The following is a 14,936-nucleotide window of genomic DNA, read 5'->3' as shown; positions in this document are numbered from 1 at the left end:
TAACATAAAATATGCCCATCAGAGTGCCCCTTAACATAAAATATGCTCATCAGCATGTCCCTTAGCATAAAATAAGGGGCACGCTGATGGGCACATTTTATGTTAGGGGGCACTCTGATGGGCACATTTTATGTTAGGGGGCACGCTGATGGGCACATTTTATGTTAGGGGGCACTCTGATGGGCAAAACAAAACATTTAAATCAGCGTTGCTCTTAACATAAAATATGCCCAATTAGCGTGCCCCTTAACATAAAATATGCCCATCAGAGTGCCCCTTAACATAAAATATGCTCATCAGAGTGCCCCTTAACATAAAATATGCTCATCAGCATGTCCCTTAGCATAAAATAAGGGGCACGCTGATGGCCACATTTTATGTCAAGGGAGCACTCTGTTGGGCACTTTTTTTTTTTTTTTTTTTTTTTTAGGGGCACTTTATAGGGCACTCTAATGTAATGAGCATGGCAAGTGGCAACAACATATGGCAGTCTGCACACTAATGCTTGTTCAGCTACCGTATTCTCCCCCAAATGTGCTCCGCTCCACATACCTGAACTGCAGCCAGGTCGGAGCCAAAAGCCGCGAACAGGGGGGCGGGGCGTGCACATAGTGTCACGCTCGCTGGACCTAGTGTGAAGGAGCCGCAGTCAGGAGCAGGGGGCGGGGACGCGCGTGACGTCACACCCCCTACTCGCGGCCGGACAGGACACCGGCGGCGTGTGAGAAGGGAGCCGCAATGAGGAAGGGGAGCGGTCCGGGCGGAAGCTGACATTGTTCGGCACAAAATTATTCGGCCTTTTGACTTATTCGGCCGAACACCGAAAGTGCTATATTCTCTATTTTCGGCCGACGAACATTCGGTGCATCCCTATAAAATTGAACTTTCGGCCATCAAAGAAAACACTGTCTGTCGCAAACCCAACACATCATATCATCCAAAGAACACCATCCCCATGCTGTGGGGATGTTTTTCAGCAGTCAGGACTGGGAAACTGGTCCGAGTTGAGAGAAAGATGGATGGTGCTAAATACAGGGATATTGTTGAGCAAAACCTGTACCACTCTGTGCGTGATTTGAGGCTAGGATGGAGGTTCACCTTCCAGCAGGACAATGACCCCAAACACACTGCAAAAGCAACACTTGAGTGGTTTAAGGGGAAACATGTAAATGTGTTGGAATGGCCTAGTCAAAGCCCAGACCTCAATCCAATAGGTCAGATTTAAAGATTGCTGTGATTGGTGCAAAATGTGGCTCTACAAAGTATTGACTTTAGGGGGGTGAAAAGTTATGCACATTGACTTTTTCTGTTATTTTGTCCTATTTGTTGTTTGCTTTACAAAAAAAAATGGGTGGACATGTTCTGTAAATTAAATGATGCAAATCCTCAAACAATCCATGGTAATTCCAGGCTGTTAGACAACAAAACACGAAAAATGCCAAGGGGGTGAGTACGTTTGCAAGGCACTGTAAAACTGCTTGCAACGAAAATGAGGGCTGTAGCAGAGTGTGTGGGGTTATGCCTGCAGGGACAGCCCCATTGGCGTAGTGAAAGCTTTTTCCTGCCTAGTGTCCTTTTCCTGATGGGAGGAGCATAACCCAATGGCTAAGAAGATATGAAGCCGCGTCTGTCAATGAACTTCAGAGAAAAGGATTACTGTAAGTACAAAAATCCAGTTTTTTATATGTAAAACCCATTGGATAATCATGTCGCACTTCTCAGTGCTTCAAGGTAATCTCCTAGATCCAGACAGATGAGCCCTCCAGTCGTGACCCGTGGCAGGGGTCCAAGCTGTGCACTGTCCTGGATTATCGGAGCTGGCATTGGTTAGATCTGCAAGGCAGCAGAGTACTGAGACAGTTCACTTGAGATTGCCCATGAGCAAAGGACACACCGCCTCCGTGCTCCTGTTCCACTGCACTTTGCTGCCTTGTGGATCTCACTAACGCCAGTTACAGTAATCCTGGAGATGAACCTTTGGGCAACTGAGAAAGCAGCCTTTTTTTTTTTTTCCTACTATTTAATTATTTTAGAGTGGATCTTTATTTTTTGTGTTTAGTGATTGCTGTGCCTTCCCAATACTGTTTAGTTTGGACAGCTGCAGGACATTTGTGCCTAAGCCCCGGTTCACACTACTGCGTGTGCGGGGTTCGCACGTCATGTCGGAGCGCACTGCTCCGACATGACATGCGATCAGCTGTGCGGTGCGAGTTTAGCCATACAGTTTGTATGGCTAAATTCGCATCGCACCCGCAGCAAACACGCACAGGAGGCATTTTTGCTGCCGCATCAGGATCGGATCGCACAGCGGTTCACACTTGTGCGATCCGATCCTGTGCGAACTGCACGATCGCACTGCGATATGCGATCAAACTGGGGGTGTCGTTAAGATTACATTGACACCCCCAGCGGATCGCATATGGCAGTGTGAACTGCCGGGGGTGCGTGTGCGATGCGGGAACAGGCTGCGAATTCGCAGCCTTCCCGCATCGCATCAGTGTGAACCGAGCCTCAAGGTCCAGAGATCCTTTTTTGTGCTTGTTCCATTTTAGTAAGATCTGTTTATTGGGGTACAGGACACAAGTTTCTGCACTCTGTTCTTCTTTATATTCTCTATTTTCTGCACCTGTTAAGACCCCTTTCACACTTGTGCGACTTCAAAGTCGCACGATTTTACCGCGATTTTGACACGCGACTTTGATGCGAGTTAGAGTGGGCTTATAATGTCTTTTCCTCAAAACGCATAAAAATCATGCCAAAAGTAGTGCAGAGACTACTTTGAAGTCGGTGCGATTTCAAGTCGCACAGATATGAATGGGGCTCATTGGAAATAATGTCGAACGACTTGCCATGTGATTTTGCAGTCCCAAATCGCATGACAAGTCGCACAAGTGTAAAAGGGTATATTAATGTATACTCGAAAAATGTGCATTCAAATAGAGAAAATGAATGCATTAAAAGTGCTTGCATAGGTCACCTTTTAAATGCCACGTCCCGTGTGTTGCTGTAATGATTAAAAAAAAAAAACAGCCCTAAATCGAGAGCATAGAAATAAATGCCAGTGCAGAAATTCAGCTGCTGCTTCTCAGCAACAGTGATAATCTGGCTTCTGTCGCTTTAAGTCTGGTAGGCCGTCCTCTTTTCACTAGCTGTCCTGATTGACAAGTCTAGCCCTGGTCACATGACCTGCCTCTATTTGAAGGTCACAAAAAAGCTGCTTCCTTCAGAGAGAGAGAGAGAGAGAGAGAGAGCTAGAGGGAGGAGGAGGAGAGAGTGTAGAGAGAACGATCAATGCAAAATGGCTGCCAGTCTCTGGTTTATGCACATTTACCTTTAAAGAAAAAAACAAACAAACGTGTGTTTGGAATTTATTTTTATTATTGTTTTTGAATTGACATCTGTTTTTATTTAGTGTATTCCTTATTTTTTTTGTATTGGATTTACCTTGTATGCCTCAAACTGCTGGATTATAGCACAGTTGCACTTTATAAGGTTAGTACTGTTTGCAATATGTCTATGCTGTATTTCCAGTAATTGCTTTGGGTTGGGGGGTGTGTGTGTGTGTGTGTGTGTGATTAAGCATGGTTTTACTGCTCTGGATATCTTGTTTGCCATCTGCATTTCTGTTTTTGTTGTCATTGTACACATTGTTTATATTGCAAGATCCCTTCGAGGGGAAGCCTCCAGTAGGAATGCTGCAGTGTATATCTGACTTTAGTCTTGCTTAAGAAAAACTGTGCTTTGTTACTGTAATTAACTGTAAGCAAAAATGTATTTGGAACGGAGGCTTTTTTGATTTGCTTTTTTCATATTACCCCTCGCTGCTGCAGTATGTTTTCTTGATTTTGATGTACTGCCTTTACACAAATCCCATGTGGTTTTTTTGTGCAATATTTTGTGCCTTTTCATATATTCAGTTTACAAATTTTAGTCCTATAGTTATTGTGAAGGTTTTTGCGGGTTTTCTTTTTCGGTGTCATGCAGGCACTTGTCTGCTGCAAAACAAAAGACATTTTATTCCAAAGCATTCCATAACTGAAAATTGTACCAATGAATCTTCCTTGAATATAAGCGTATATTCATTTTCAAAGCCTCTGAAGGCCTAACAGGAGAGAAGGAAGAAAGGGAGGAGGAGGGAGAGGGTGAAAGTTGTGGGGGTTGGGGGCATTTTTTTCCCCCTGAATGCGTAGTGTGTATGTATATAGACTGCTGGCATCTGCAGTGTTTGTGATCTACAGCTACTCTTGGTTTTATTTTTAAAGACTAAATGGCTCTGTGCTTTTGTGCTTGGAAAAGGTGTTAATTATTGTTTGAGAGCAAAGTGTCACATAGGATTACATCTCTCTTCTGAGCTTGTACTTTAACCCCTCCCTTTCTAGGAGGTTGATCCTATTTCTCCCATTACGCATGTGCAAAACTTTTGCAAAAGGGGCAGTATTAATCATTCATAAATACAATTGTTTTCATATTGCTGTTTTTTTTTTTTTCAGTCTGAGGGCAGTCATAGCAGTAGCAAATGGATTGTCCTGTTGACTGTTATCTGCTCACATTGCTGTTATTGCATAATTATATGGCCGCCGATCTGACGATTTGTGTATTATGTAGTGTGGAAGGGGGTTGTATTTGGCTCTAAATGGAGCGTTTGCGTGCGTGTGTGACACCAAGTTGTATTGATAAGTAGTAAATGCAGATTCATATATAAAGGTCTTTAATCGGTCCATTATGATTTGTAAACTGTGTTGATTCATGTTTAGAGAAGTCGCTAAAGTACATCTCATGACACTGTGGAATATACCTTCCAGTGTAATCAAGCTTGTCAAACTGACACAATATGCTTACAGGGCATGAAGCTGTTTATTAATGGTTCATGTGTTTAAAAACGATTAATGTAAATGCACATGTGTTCATAACTATTCGGTCAGATCTGTTTTGATGATTTGCATGAGCAGTTTGATTGCAGAAATGATGAAAAGATAAAGTGCCAAATTAACCTACATTGTCCTTTAAAAAAAAAAAAGGACCAGGAGCATGGCAGACCAATAGAGAAGTACCACATTTATCAGGCACGTTAAATTTGATTTTTCTTTATGCTTTGTGATGTGTGCAGAAATATTGGTAAGGGAGTATCAGAATGGATACTTGGGATGTGGTTTCACATCTGAGTTCTTCCTCAGCACTTGTACTGAGCAAAATGTCTTAGTACACACAAGTATGAAGCTTGTGCTTCACAATCCAGTCGGTGAATAGCAAGATCCTTTTTTTTTTTTGGCATATAACGGAGCCTGGAAAGCATTGCACCAGCAATCATTAGATCATCATGTCAGTGTAACCTGTCTGCCCTTATATAGTACGGGCAGGCATTTTCACACCTGACAGGAAGAATCAATGTACTACCATAGCACTCAGCAGAGCCGTAGTAGTTCTTTGAGAACTGCAAGCGACACCGCAAAGGACGCCTGTACTTGTAGTTGATTTATTCACAGAACTCTGTGAATGAATGACGCAGCCGTGTGGGTGGAGTCCTGCACAGCAGTGAATTTTTTTTTTAAAAAGTGACAGCTAGTACAGAGAACTTCTATCCGTACTGCTGTCACACCAGAGTCTGCAGGAGTGGGAACATGTAACATATGCCTCTCTAAAAATGGGTGGAACCTGTAACATGTTCCCAAAGGTGAACTCATCCTTTTAATTGGGAGCGTTGTCATTTATTTATATCCTTTTAGTGATTTGGTTTATAGTGTGAGACGCAATGTTTGTGTTGCTCCACAGTTGTGGGTTATTAAAGTGTTACTAAATCTACAACAGTAAAATTAGTCTGTATATGTAGTGAAGCATGCTGGTTCTACTCGGTGTGGATCCTAAGGGGTTATTCTTCTACATTGTGTAAAAAGGCTGTTTCATCCGGTCTTCTCTGATCCACCCTTTTTTCCACTGTTCGCAATCTTTCTGCTGATAGAAGAACAGAGCCATGGGGACAAGCTGCACATGCTCAGTTTGGTGTGAATTGCTAAACTTTTTTATTTTTCTTGGGAGGGTGCATGTGATAGCACCAGGCCAATCAGCACTGTCTACATAGTTATAGTTAGTCAGGTTGAAAAAAGACACAAGTCCATCTGGTTCAACCAAAAAAAAAAAACGTATTGAAAACCCAACCATACAATCCCATATACACAATCCTATACCCGCAGTTGATCCAGAGGAAGGCAAAAAGAGGGTCAGGGGTCCTGCAGCCTCAAAGGACAATCAGGGGAGAATGAAAACTCCTCCTACAAGCTTTAACCAGACACTCATAGAAGGCACAAGACTGCTATATACTGCTGTTGAGAAAAGGTATTTAGCAGTTAATATTTACTAAAACAATTTATTTTCCATGTTCTGTGTACTCTGGGAGACCAGATATAGTGAATGCAGGGTCCTGGGTTTAGTAACACTTTGTGTGCTGCACAGTGAAATATGCTTTTGTTTGTTTCTTGATCAGCCATATAGGAATAAATGTCAATTGCCTGGGAAAGGGGCCCTGCGTATGGCTCTGAAACGTTGCTCTTTGTTTATGATGTAACCACGAAAATTAAAGCTTTGGACTAGAGATCGACCGATTATCGGCAACACTGATATATCGGAGGCTGATATGCACTTTCTCCAATATATCTGTATCGGCGTTTGGATTTACCGATATTGCCGATATTTAGGGAAAGTGCATGTTCCGGTGTCCATAGCCGATGGTCGGCTGACTTGTAATGACAACTGATGCGGCTGATAAGCCGCTTGGCTGTAATTACAAGGAGTGGGAGGGGACATCCCTCCCCGTCCCGCCGCCTTCCGCGGCTCGCCCGGGTCTTCCGTCCTAACGGGAGACCCGGGCATCCTACCTCCACCGATGCCACCGAAGAGAAGACCCTATCAAAGCCGCATTCCGCTCTGATCGGTCTCCGTGTAAAAAACCCGGAAGTGATGTTATGAAATCACTTCCGGGTACTCAGCGCCGAATTAAAAAAACTGACCGCATTCAAAACAGCCATACTTTGTGTTTTGAATGCTTTTCAGTGCCGAGGAGGGGTTTGGGTTCTTTTAGGTACTCCACAAGGAGTACCAAAAAAAAAAAAATTGAATGTCCAAAAGTATCGGCAGATATCCGATGACCAAAATATCGGTATCGGCATTAAAAAAACGATATCGGTCGATCACTACTTTGGACCCTTTCGAGGAATCCTTGGCGTGTTGATGATATTTTCTTCCCTTTTGATCACCGTCCTAGAGGAAGCACACACAAGTACATTGAGAATATATAGTCTCAGTGTGGAGGGTCCATGGCTAAGCCCAAAAACCACATCATTATTTGTCATATTTCGTCAAATGTTCTAGCAGTATTGAACAATTTAAAGTGTTACTAAACCCACATCTGTAAAATCAGTCTGTATGTGCAGTAAAGCATGCTTGGTATACTCACTGTGGAACCAAAGGGGGTTAATCCTCTGCATTGTGTAAAAAGGTTGTTTGATCCAGTCTTCTCGGATCCTCTTCTCCTTCTACTGTCCCCAATATATTTCCTAAAAACACAGGGGACAGGCTGCACATGCTCAGTTTGGTATGTATTGCTAGTGCGTTTTTTTTTTTCTTTTCTTTTCTTTTCTTTTTCTTTTCTTGGGGGGTGCATGTGATTGCCACAGGGCCAATAAAGCACTGTCCAGATAGAGGCTTGGGGGTCCTCCATCCTGATAGGACAGTCCATGCAGAATGAAAACTCCTCCTGCAAACTTTAACCAGACACTCGGAACTCCTTGGGAGTTCTATGAGTGTCTGGTTAAAGTTTGCAGGAGGAGTTTTCATTCTGCGCTGACTGTCCTATCAGGATGCAGGACCCCCGACCCTCTATCCAGGCAATGCTTTATTGGCCCTGTGCTGATCACATGCACCCTCCAAAGAAATTAAAAAAAATCTGTAGTCTATACTACTGTCAATATATTATACCTTGTTTAGGGGTATAACCCTTGTGCCACTGGGTGTAAATGGCCTAGATATTACTGTATTCATATTTATATTGTTCATGAGATTTGCAGCAGCTGAAGAGTGGGTTAGTGAATTGATAAATTGACCTCTGTAAGAGAAACCAGCCTCAGCGCTTGCCTCAGTATTTTTACTTAAAGTGAATAAGTGCTATCAGTGCATGTTTAAATCAATATTAATAAGCATAAATGCAACAAATTTATTCAGGTTCATGTAGTGAACAGTGCAATAACCTACTAAAGTGCTTGATGCTTATATAGTGAATATGCAAAAGAACTAATGGCGTAATATCAAAATATCAAGTGCAATAGTGCAATCAGAATATACCAAAGTGCTTGTGCATAAAAGTGAATATGCAAAAAGTCTATGTTGGCAGAAACAACAAATGTCCAATAAATGAAAAAGCTGTCTGATATGCTAAAGTGCAAAGTGTTGGAAAAAGTGCTCTTCCCCCTTCAGCTTGTGAATGAGCTGACTTCCATCCGCGACACGTGCTCCACTCGTGAAAATGGTTGGGTCACTCACCAGATAAGGTGGGTCTTGACTGCCATATAGCAGCACGACCATATACCGCTTGTGTGGTCTCCCCCACTGGGTTTCACTGTAGTGGATCTGATACGGTTGCTCAGGCTTGTGTCTGCAGATCTCCTAGGTCTCCTTATCACCAATGTGGGCATGCAAAGGAAGCAAACAGACTCCAGATGGTGTAGTATTTTCAAGAAAATTAAATTTTATTTACCATCCAGGATATCACAGATAAAATGGTATAGGCATTAAAATCCTTTAAAACCAATCGGTAGCCGAATAGGTGACCATCACAAATGCGGGTAGGCTAGAGTGGATTGCGGTAAAACGTGTGCCTTCTGGTTTGCGTTTCACTTGGCCTCCTCGTGACGTCACGACAAGTCCAGATAAACACAGCAAGTGTAGTTAAGCTGAACATGCTCAGTTTGGTCTCTATTGCTCAGAGACCACTTCCTGGTTTCAGCTGAGCTATTCAGGTCACATGGTATGAACATCACACATGTGAGCATGTATACAGATCCTAAATGACAACCCAGCCCCTCCTCCTCCATGCCCAGCAACTAAAAAAGAACACAGTGGGTGGGATGTCACATCTTGATTGATGGATGATTTATTTATTTTTTTCTTGGGAGGCTACATGTAATCGGCACAGGGCCAATCAGCACTGTCGAGACATGTTCAGACAGAGAATTAAGGGTCTTGAAGCCTGATAGCACAATCGTGGGAGAAATGAAAACTCCTCCAACAAAGTATCTGCACTCACTGATACAAGTTACAAGATTGCTCTAATTGTTATATACAGCTGATGAGAAAAGGTATTTTATCAGATATCAAATAGTTCTCCACATCCAGTTGTATACAAAAAAGTGGCAGAACCCCAGCTCTGCCTTTCATAAGGCGGACTTTATTGGCACGATAAAGAAACTAAAATCGTAAATAAATATATAATTTTATCATCCAAAAACGTGTTTAAAAAAAAAAAAAGTGAACAAAGCACATATCTCCACATATAAACTACTTCCACAATGAACATATAACAAGAACATCACAGTGTACACAATATAAAACCAGTGGAACAGGACATTGGAAAAGGAACTGGAATAAAGGACACTTGCTCCTGGTGGGGAGACAGGGATGATCCTATATCCCCCACTTGATTACCATAAGGTGACCCAGTTCCAGCAACAGAAAGTTGATGCAGCCAAAGGGTCGACGGGTTTCGCAGACCTTAGCTTTATCAAGACCAGGCTGTAGATCAGTCTTTCTGTTAAATATGAAAAAAAAACATGTTAAAACCATAGAACAATTACACAACACACACAAACATTTCTTGCTGTGTTCAAATGAATTGTGGAATTAAATATTTGTCATTTGAGAACATGTATGGGGCTATATTCACAGATCCACCAGGAGAGCCATTATGGATATCAAACCAGATGAATTCCTGAATAGTATATTTTTTGCACGACGGCCACCCTGAATCTTTTGTATTCAAGGGAAGAGGGGGGGCTTTTAAACGGATATATATGAGATCAAAAAGTATGTAGTAATCTAGGGACCACCTGAAGGAGCAGAAAAGGTTTACATCATAGTCATATGTGGCCGCATCAAAGAAAATATATTAAGCAGTACATCATATATTGTACCTGCATTAGGGTCAACCTGCCATAGGTGCTCATTTATGAGCATCATATCCAAAGGGATATAAAGATGCAACGAAAAGATATCTCTCCTGCGCTGATGCACCCTAAAATGTATATATAGTGGAAGGATCAACAGAGGTTCGCAAAGGTCCCTATAAATTGGGGACAGTAAAGCGGGAGAGGGAGAGGGAAGACACACTTTCTCTTGTACCTCTTTCAGGAAAGATTCACCATCCATGCATGTCCTGTGGCAGCTACACTCAGGACATACATAGATCTCTAGGTTATATAGCCTGTATAATTTGGGGGATAGGTGTCAGCTGAATACATCAGCTGAGTATTGAGAGGCACCAGGACTAATTGTTGTTGCCTAGGAACCACACATAAGCATGGGGCGCTATCATCCATAAAACGGCCGATTGCGCATGTCCAAAATGGCCGACGGACTGAAAGCCAAGCCTCGTTTTCATGTTTGCAGAATTAAGCTGGAATTCCCATAGAGGGCAGGAGCGCAGCACACGCTCCCGCCTCCTCCCGTGTTGTGACCAATCCCTCAAACAGTGGGCGGAGATAGAAGTCCGCCTTATGAAAGGCAGAGCTGGGGTTCTGCCAATTTTTTGTATAAGGTATTTTATCAGTTTATATTTACTAAAGTAATTTCCTTTCTATGCTCTGTTTACTGTAGGAGACCAGATATAGTGAATGCAGGATCTGGGTTTAGTAACACTTTAAGGCCCCTTTCACACATGCGGATGTTCATTTCATCCATGCAGTCACGTTTTTTCAAAGAAACAGATGAAGTTTTTCATCATGTTTTTTTTTTTTTTTTTTTACATGTTTTTTTTTTTTTTTTTTTGTCCCATTCTTTTAATGGAAGAAAAATAGGGCTTTGATCTGTTTCAAAAAACAGATGTTATCTGAAGCAGATGTAAACTGAAAAAAATGGATGATCGTCCGTTTTTCCAGAGAGATGTATTGAGACTGTTTTGCCCTGCTCCTGCGAGCTTACAATAGAAAGTGAACACAAGGGAGGCATCTGGCAAGCATTATTTAACCATTTCCTGACCGTAGGACATCATGACACTGTAGCCAGGCATCATTCTGGTATCTGTTTTCAGTCATTGATTCCCTCTCTTGTTAAAGCCATCCTTGTGGCTGATTCCATTGCCCAAAGGTGCCTCTACGGGCTCTCCTGTGCAATTGGTGTGCTGGAGATCTCATCCGGCTCACCAAAAGCAGAGATCAATGGTGGTGTGTTTTTTTTTTTTTTTTTTTTTTTTTTTTTTTTTTATTCATACTTTCCAAGGTAGAGGAGAAATTTGGGGTCTCCATAAAGAGGATCTGTCATGCCTTATTGCTATTACAAGGGATGTTTACATTTCTTGTAATAGGAATAAGGGTGATTTAAAAAAAAGAATTAAAGGGACAGTGTAAAAATAAATAAAAATTATTCAAAGTGCCCCCGTCCGCACGCAGAAGTGGACATACAGTGAGGGTAAAAAAGTATTTGATCCCCTACTGATTTTGTACTTTTGCTCACTGACAAAGAAATGATCAGTTTATAATTTTAACCACTTAAGCCCCGGAAGATTTTACCCCCTTCCTGACCAGGGCCTTTTTTGCTGTTCGGCATGGTGTGACTTTAACGGACAATTGCGCGGTCGTGCGATGCTGTACCTAAACGAATTTGATGTCAATTTTTTCCCCACAAACAGAGCTTTCTTTTGGTGGTATTTGATCACCTGTGCGATTTTTACTTTTTGCGCTATAAATTAAAAAAAAAGCATCAATTTTGCAAAAATAACAATATTTTTATATGAAATTCCCCCCCCCCCCCAAAAAAAAATGTAAAAATCAAATTTTTTAACATTTTTGGCCAATTTGTTTTCTGCTACATATGTTTGGTAAAAAAAAATCGCAAAAAGAGTATTTTGATTGGTTTGCGCAAAAGTTATTGCGTTTACTAACTAAGGGAAAGATTTCTGTCATTTTTTTTTTTTTTTTAACGCGTAATGGCGGCGATCTGCGATTTTTTTTTTGCGACATTGCGGTGGACAGATCGGACCCTTGATTGACATTTTTGACACTTTTGGGGTTACCAGTGACATTACTGCAGTAATCAGTGCTATACATATGCACTGTTACTGCAAAATGACACTGGCAGGGAAGGGGTTAACTTTATTGGGGAAGGAGGGGTTAAGTGTGTCCCTAGGGGCGTGCTTCTTACTGTTATTGGACATGGCTACTGGTGTAGGAACAGTGATCAACGTCCTACATAGTAGAACCGTATGATCACCATTCCTACACAGGGGAGAATGACAGGTGGCTTGTTTACATCAGCCGCCTGCCTTTCTCCCTTCACGGCGGACGATCGCGAGTGACCGGCGGAAATCGGGTCCGCCAGTCACACGCAAGGACTTCCCAGGGAACGAACCGGGGCGGGCGCGCGCCTCCGCGGGTGCTCGCTCGCTATTGGCTCACAAGCAAGTGGCAGGCTAGTGACGTACCGGTACGTCACTTTGCCTGGCCAGGGCTGACTGCCGCAGTATATGTACTTGCGGCGGTCTGCAACCGGTTAATGGTAGATTTATTTTAACAGTGAGAGACAGAAGAACAAAAAAATCCAGAAAAACGTATTTAAAAAAAAAAAATGCTATGAATTGATTTGTATTTTATTGAGTGAAATAAGTATTTGACCCCTTTGCAAAACATGACTCGGTCAGACATTTCTTGTAAATGGCCACCAAGGTTTGCACACATCTCATGAGGGATTTTGTCTCACTCCTCTTTGCAGATCCTCTCCAAGTCATTAAAGCAGACTTCCAGTCGTTTTCTGTGTTTATTAAAAGTCAGCAGCTACAAAAAGTATATCTGCTGACTTTTAACGCACACTCACCTTTCCTACGACCCAGCGATGCGGTCGTCTGAAGCCCCGGTTCTCTCCCTTGGCTCTTCCTGGCGTCGGCTTCCCAGCCGGGTGCGCACTGCACATGCGCGAGTCGTGCTGCATGTCCTGAATGGCCAGGCAATATTCTGGAATCTGTGAGGTGTCCCAGAAGATTGCGGTGGAGAACTGATGTTTGGTGACTCAAACCTTCAGCGACCTACACATATTTTCTATGGGGTTAAGGCTAGGCCACTCCAGGACCCTAATGTGCATCTTCTTGAGCCACTACTTTGTTGCTTTGGCCGTGTGTTTTGCATCATGGTCTTGCTGGAATACCCATCCACGACCCATTTTTATTTCCCTGGCTGAGGGAAGGAGGTTCTTGTCCCAGAATATTTCACGGTACATGGCACGGTACATCCATTGTTTTTTTTGCGGCAAAGTTGCCCTTTCCCTTTAGCAGAAAAACACCCCCAAAGCATAATGTTTCCAGCTCCGTGTTTGACGGGGAGGGGGATTGTGTTCTTGGGGTCATAGGCAGCATTCCCCCTCATCCAAACATGAGTTGATGCCAAAGAGCTAAATTTTGGTCTTATCTGACCACAACACTTTCACCCAGTTCTCCTCTAAATCATTCAGACATGTGCTTTCTTGAGCAGGGGGACTTTGTGGGGGCTGCAGGATTTGAGTCCTTCACGGCGTAGTGTGTTGCCAATTGTTTTCTTAGTGAATATGGTCCCTGCTGCCTTGCGATCATTGACCAGATGATCCTGTGTAGTTCTTTGCTGATTTCTCACGATCATTGAAACTCCACGAGGTGAGATCTTGCATGAAGCATCAGACCGAAGGAGATTGACAGTTATTTCGTGTTTCTTCCATTTGAGAATAATCGCACCAACTGTTGTCAGCTTTTTTTTTTGTTTGTTTTTTTGATTTTCTGGGATTTTGTTGTTTTGTCTCATTTTTAAAATAAACCTACCATTAAAATTATAGACTGATTTATTTCTTTGTCATTTGGCAAATGTACAAAATCGGCAGAGGATCAAATACTTTTATCCCCTTACTGTAAATTGATTGTTGGTGAATTAAACATATATCTAACAGTCCTTGTAGTGCAAAATCCTTTAAGTACAGATGTCTTGAGTTGAGATAAATTGCAGTCTCTACATAAAGAGCCCAATATACCACTGTAATATACCATGCCAAACATGGGGGAAAAACTAGGCAAAGGAGAAAAGCTAAATAAAGTTCCAGCTGATAGAAGTAGTTCACTTTATTATCAAATGGAATTGAGATCGTTTACTCACATGTCCATGTTACTATGTGTGGAGACAATCCCGGATGAATGGCTCAACAACAAGCTCCTGGCCAGGGAGAAAAGGAACAGATGGAACTACTGGGAAAAATCAGAGCGCAGCTAGAGGAGAGTTGCCCGCAGCCGCTGCTGATAACCCGAAGTCGCCGTGCTAGATGACAAAGCTGGTAGGAGAAACCTCTGCAGCTGGTGGGAGAGGGGAAGACACCCGGCAGAGGGAACCGCTGCGGGAAGGAAAGGAGGCGGCAGTGGGCAGGTGTGACAGCTGGCGGGGAGGAGAATGTGGCTGACAACTTAAATCTCATTGGTTATTAAGGACACAGCGCCCTGCTCCTTAACAACCCATTAATTGTTGGCATTTTTTTTATTTACATTTCAGCTGTCAGTGGGGGAATCCTGCTGACAGCTGAATGAACCGAACCTGAAGGTATCGCTTTCTAGTGTTGGGAGCATTTGCACGAGTACCGATACACCGGCAAATGCTTGGTATCAATGCAACCCTAGAGTGTAGTGTTTGTCCTGAAAATATTTCTGCTTTTAAGAACATGTAGTTGTTAGAGAT

The 14,936-nt window shown here is 42.6% G+C and overlaps 1 protein-coding gene across 4 annotated transcripts in view; it reads left to right on the top strand.

Moving 5' to 3' along the window:
* Window positions 1–14,936, top strand: part of TNRC6B (trinucleotide repeat containing adaptor 6B) — a 754,281-nt gene that overhangs the window by 32,328 nt on the left and 707,017 nt on the right. Inside the window, exon 1 of one of the 4 annotated variants that reach the window (XM_082265792.1) lies at window positions 3,280–3,492. The exons of the other annotated variants lie outside the window; for them this stretch is intronic. The gene's annotated coding sequence lies outside the window, so the exon portion shown is untranslated. Of the gene's footprint in view, window positions 1–3,279; window positions 3,493–14,936 lie in introns of those variants that run through there. 4 annotated transcript variants of the gene reach the window in all.

The sequence above is a fragment of the Pelophylax lessonae genome (assembly GCF_965119305.1).
Source record: "Pelophylax lessonae genome assembly, chromosome: 8".
NCBI classification, from domain to species: Eukaryota; Metazoa; Chordata; class Amphibia; order Anura; family Ranidae; genus Pelophylax; species Pelophylax lessonae.
The sequence above is the reverse complement of the archived record's forward strand: the minus strand, read 5'-3'. Positions and strand labels throughout refer to the sequence as shown.